The sequence below is a fragment of the Dipodomys spectabilis genome, unplaced genomic scaffold (genome assembly GCF_019054845.1).
Source record: "Dipodomys spectabilis isolate Male_0828 unplaced genomic scaffold, ASM1905484v1 ptg000076l, whole genome shotgun sequence".
In the NCBI taxonomy this organism is placed as follows: Eukaryota; Metazoa; Chordata; class Mammalia; order Rodentia; family Heteromyidae; genus Dipodomys; species Dipodomys spectabilis.
In genome coordinates this window covers 1,689,710-1,695,988 of record NW_024870753.1, presented here as the reverse complement: position 1 = coordinate 1,695,988, position 6,279 = coordinate 1,689,710, and positions in this window count along the sequence as shown.

The window sequence follows — 6,279 nt, the reverse complement described above, 5'->3', positions numbered from 1 at the left end:
TCTTGGGGGAAAAAAGAAGCATCAGTTTGGGTTTATCTAGTTCAGTGCTTCCTAAATACTAAAACAATATTACCTAAGATGTTTGTTTAAAAAATGAACAAGCAGGGGCTGGGAAGGTGGCTCAGTGGTAGATGCTTGCCTTGCATGCATGAGATTCTGGGTTTGATTCCTCAGTACCACATAAGCAGAAAAAGCTGGAAGTGGCGCTGTGGCTCAACTGGTAGAGTGCTAGCCTTGAGCTGAAGAGCTGAGGGACAGCGCCCAGGCCCAGAGTTTAAGCCCCATGACCAACAAAAAAAAGAACAAGCAAAAACAGTCTTACACCACTGCAGTAGATTGTGAGTCCATCACTCGCTATTCCCTCCCTCCCTTCCTCTTCTAATTTTTTTTTAAAAACAACTCTCCTATATAATTTGAATAAGAACCATTTTCTAGGAATTCTTGTGAGACTTTCCATTATTAAAAGTTACCTTTTTAAATATACCAATGATCATTTGCTTGAACATGGGGAGTATTTTCCTTACTTTTGTGGCCCTAATGTCTACCACAATTCCTACTATAGTTTGAGCCCAATAAACATTTGTAGAAATAACCAACTGCTTACAGAGTTGAAAAAGGTAACTGTTGATAATATGGGTAATGATTGAGTAATAACTCCATTACTCAGTGGTGGTTGGTGAAACAGTGCCCCAAACAAAACAAAATGTAAAGTTTCTGCCTTGGAAGGACCCCTTGGTGGTAGAATAGCCTGGAGGGCATGTCTTTTGCAAAGGCTATTTTCTGAAACTCCATGTTAATAACAGTGTCATGTAAAATTATCCTCAGGCGTTCTCTGTCTTTTGAGATCATTTGTGATAATCCCCAACCAAAGGTAACAGTCACCTCATCCTTGGTTTTCTCATCTGCAAATGGGATGTGGGTACTTGCCAAATGCTTATGTGATGGGGGATGTCAGGATGACTAGAAGCCATCTGTCTAGCACCATAGGGCATTCAAGAATGGCCATAAAGTGTTGGGCACCCTCCAGCCTACCTTGGAAGCCAGGCTGTTATATATAATAAAACTGTGGCTTCTGAATGCTGGCATCCATCCAGACTGCTTGGTCCAAATCAATCTCCATTTGTCAAGCGGATGTGATTTCCTTTTCATAGTTCCTAGTTATAGTGTATAATTATTTAAGGAGCAATAAAAATGAAGTCTCAATCACTAAGCTCAATTTTAGATAAGTACCGACATGCAGCTGTCGGCCATATTTGCTTATGGTGGCTGGGAACTGGAGAAGATGAGATGTGGTCTGGATCCAGTTGCTTCTTTGATAAGGGTTGTGGTCTTGCTCTTTTCTTAGGAAAGCAGAAATTGGCAACGCTTCAAGGGCTTCAAGGTGTGTGTGAATTTTGAGAATAAAGATATAGAAGAGGATTTAGTTGTCTTGATCTGAGTCAAACAATAAAATTAGTACATATAAAAAATAAACTAGGCACTGCTGGCTCACATCTGTAATCCTAACTACTCAGGAGGCTGAGATCTGAGGATTGAGGTTCAAAGTCAGCTCAGACAGGAAAGTCTGTGAAACTCTTATGTGCAATTAACCCCCAGAAAACCAGGCATGGCACTGTGGTTCAAGTGGTAGAGCACTTGCCTTGAGATGAAGAGCTCAGGGACAGCGCCCAGGCCCTGTGTTCAAGACCCATGACCGACAAACAAACAAACAAAAAAGGTCACGTAGGCTACTGCATTTTATCTTTGCAACAATTCTTTTTATTATTCACCATTATTATTTCAGCTTGAAAGAGGACGAAATCACAGCTAGTAGAGCCTAAACAATTTACCCATGGCTTCACTTCATTTAGGGTAGATAGATTTCTAACCAGGTTCACTAACTCAATTAAATAATCTCTCCACTGTACAGAGGGAACTTGTATAAAAGAAGGAAATAATATGTATTTACTGAAGAAATAAGAAATGAATTTAGCTGACTTAGTATGAAAAGGAATGTGAGTGGATTATCCACTTTCCCCTACATGCCAATTATTATTCTTTCTGAACTGAAGCAATTTTTCTTTCATATATTAAAGAACTTGATATCATAATACTTCTCTCAAGTAATAAGTGGCTTTGATCCTTAGCTCTTATGAACTTTATGGGTTGTTCCGAGGAAGATATTAATGTGCACAAAGGATTCCTGGGCATCTTTTAAAAACAAATTATCAAATAGATGTTAGTTGAAATATTTCACTCTTTTTCTCCTATAGTTCATCAATGTAGTGAATTACATTGTTCAATTTTCTAATAGTAAATCATCCTTGCATTCTTGAGGCAAATGCTATGTATTATACTGTATAATTACTATATCATGATGTGTAGTCATTTCATGATGTACTACTCTTCAAACTAATATGTTATTTAGAATTTTTGAATCTATATTCCGAAATTGAATGGTGTGTGTGTGTGTGTGTGTGTGTGTGTGCGTGCGTGCATGCATGTGTGCGTGTGTGCTCACGTGTGCATGCCTGTCCAGGGCCTTAAACTCAGGGCTTGTGTGCTGTCTTTGAGCTTTTGTGCTCAAGGCTAGTGCTCTACCATTTGAGCCACAGCGTCATTTCTAGCTTTTTTGGTAATTAATTGGAGATAAGAGTCTCATGGACTTTCCTGCCTGGGCTGGCTTCAAACCACAATCCTCAGGTCTTAGTCTTAAGAGTAGCTAGGATTACAAGCATGAGCCACTTGCACCTCTCTCTCTCTTTCAAATCTTGACTTTATTTAGATTTAGAATCAATTTTACATCAGTCTTTAATTTCCACAGTTCCTTTAAAAAATCAAACTATAACATTATATTGTTTATATATATATATATATTTTATTTTATTTTTTGCCAGTCATGGTACCTGAACTCTGGGCCTGGGCGCTGTTCCTCAGCTCTTCAGCTCAAGGCTAGCGCTCTACCACTTGAGCCACAGCACCACTTCCAGCTTTTTCTGTTTATGTGGTGCTGAGGAATCGAACCCAGGGCCTCATGCATGCAAGGCAAGCACTCGACCACTGAGCCACCTTCCCAGCCCCTATTGTTGATATTTTTTTATAATACCCATCTTCAATCCAGGAATGCGTGTCTTCTGGTTGGTAGGCTTATGTGTATTCATTATAATTCATTATAATTAGTGAACTATTAGAACTTACCCTATCATCTTATTTCTATTTTACATTCTATTAAAAAGTAAGGAATTACTGTTTCCCATACATAGGTCCAAGTTTTCTTCAGCTGGTTTAAAGGGAAACATTCTGTATTTATAGTAAGAACAACAGTGGTGGTTGCCCTCTACCTTAACTTTATATTTACATATTTGTTTTTTGTTAGTGATTTCTTAAGTTTATGTACAGCTCTACTGGAAGAACACCTAAGCTGAGAATCCAAAATTTGAAATGCTCAAAAATCAGAAACATTTTTTGAGTATTGACATGACACAACAAGTGGAAAGTTTCATACCTGACTTTATGTGACAAATCACAATCAAAATGCAGGTGCTTAAAGTGTATGTGAATCATAAATGAATTTCATATTTATATTTGGGTTCTAGTCCCAAAGTAGCTCATCATGTATATACCAGTATTATAATACCTGAAGAAAATCCTATGTAGTCGTGGAGATGGGAGGGCAGGGATGGTAAGGGAAAAACAAAGGAGGAGGCAACAATGCTTGATAAAAAATGTACTCATTACCTTGCCCATGTAATTGTAACCCCTCTGTACTGTATTTTCACAATAAAAAACTTATTAATAATAAAAAAAGAATTAAAAAATCCTAAATCTTCAACATGAGATGCTCAACTTTCTTCTTTATATAAAAGAACATTTACACAATTAAATATGCTCTTGATTTCCTTTAGAGCCACATATCACAAAATTAAATAGAATATAACATAAATGATATTCCTTGAGCACGTGTACAAGCACTTTGATATCTTTTTGGTTTTTAAAATTAATTTACTTTATTGTTATTAGAGAGGTGATGGACAGAGGGATTTCAAATACATGAGTCTGAGAATAAGTATATTTCCTTTGTACAGTGTCTCTGTCCCTCCCCCTGGCTTCACTCATGAGTTGTATAGTTCACTTTCATCCATGTGCAGCCAGCTCCACTGTTGTACTTTTTCACCCTTTTTCCCTCAAGTTCTGTACCCTCTCCACAACCCTTCCGAAGATGTACACTTGAATGCATCATACATAAGATAGAGAAGACAGAATCATCAAAAACTAAAAACTGGAAAAAAAGAAAGCAAGAAAAAAGAGAGATGTCTTTGTTCCCATACCTTGGAGTTAATTTCAATATGTATATTATTTTATATAAATATGAAGCAGCACTCAGGCATTGTACCTTTGTGTTTCTCTCCTAAGAGAAACCATGCATTGCAGCCCTTATTGTTTCCAATTTTACAAAACTCCCTAGAGTCAACTTGATTCAGGTAGCTGATGACCTTCTGTTTCAGTATTTCTTATAACATCCTCCCAGGTAGCCCTTTTCATTTGAATACATCCTCTAGGAGAAATTTTAATGTCAGGCTTTGCAGGTCTGAGGATATTTTTGTTACGCTACAATATTTGAATGACAGTTTGGCTGGATTTAAAAATGACAAGGTCAGGCTCTGTTTTTCAATATTTTAAAAAGTGTTCTTCATTGTTTACATTTAGTTTTGTTGTGGACCAGTGTGCAGTCATTATACTTCTTGATCTTTGGGTGTTAATAGATTCTTTTCTTCAGTAAGATGATAGAATTTCTTCTTTGGGAGTAGTTGTTTTAAAATTTCATTACAATGTGTCCTGGTGATGTTTTTTTCTTCCCTCTACTATTTCACTGTCTCTGTCAGTGTACAAAATTTGATTCATCAAAGAACTGTGGGCTTCTTCTTTACCTCTTCTTTCCCTAAGAACAGGGATTTACCCCTAGGGGATATTCTACTGAATCTCTCCAGATTGAATGATTGAATTCCTTATTATTAAGAGAAAACATGGTTGACATTTGTCTTTTAGTAATTCTAAGTTATTGAATATATATTAGTGTAATTAATTAGAGTTCCATCTCTTAACAGATAAACTTGGATCTGACAGCTAGCATATCACCTAATAACCCTGTGACAGTGGGCAAATGAAAATTTCTAACTATTATTTGTTTCTTGGAACAACTAGATTCAAGTTTCTTCACCAAGTTGTTATATGTAAACTAGATGAACTAATTTAAAACTTAGAACATGAATTCTGATGCACAGCAAATAGTTATTATTACTTCATGAAAATGGTTACGTTAGGCCTATGGGGAAAATAGGGATGAACAAGACAAAGTTCTTTATTTCATTGACTTAGATGAAATAAGACAGATAACTAAAACAAGATCAATAAGAAAGAGGCCTAGCAAAGTGGGTACCCTCCTAAGAATCTATGAGACATATAGAACTATTTCTTCATTTTATAACCATGGAAACTGAGACTAGAAATTCTGTAATTTAGTTAAGGCAACATAACCAGAGAATGACAGAATCTTGATAGGAACCCATGTCTCCTGGGTCTGAGCCAGGTCTGTGCTAGTGCTGCTAGAAGAAATTTCTCCCTGAGCCCTAAGGCCTTGTGATATAACCTTCCCATCCTGGGCCTTCCTTTGTCCTGAAGTTCAGAGGTTTTCCATGATGGTTCATAACTCAGCCAGGAGACAACCTTCTCTGTCTTTTGAGTGAATTGTGTGAACATTTCTCCTCAAACCACCAACCCATTAGAGACAGTAAGTTATAACTTCATTAAGGAACATGAACAGGTAGCCAGTAGGCTACAGTTCTCTGTAAAGCATTGGAGAGAAAAGGAGAAACCGTGAGATATCTACAAATCATTTCATAATTTACCATCATTCATCCAATAGATAAAGCATTCCAAGAGCCAAGAAAAGAGGGATGGATAAGAGTCAGGAGCTTGGGTGAGTCAGAACATTGCTCACCAGAAAAGGTACTAATTGAGCTGAATTTTGGAAAAATGAAGGTTATTTTGGAGGTGGAAGGAGCCTGTAAGCCTCACACCTATGCACTACAGGTGGTAAACTAGTTGCTCTTCCTTGAAGAAGCTTCTGGTTAATCAAGTGAGGACAGTAGAAGAGAGATCTTCTCTCAGTGGTTTCTTAGTGTGACTACCAGTCTCCTTTGAGAAACTAACCCCATTTAAAGAGTATGAGTTGCGTCTCTGTTCTTCCCTTAGTGAGTTGGCCCCTTTCTCTGTGGGCATATTGGCCATCAGAGTCAGTGT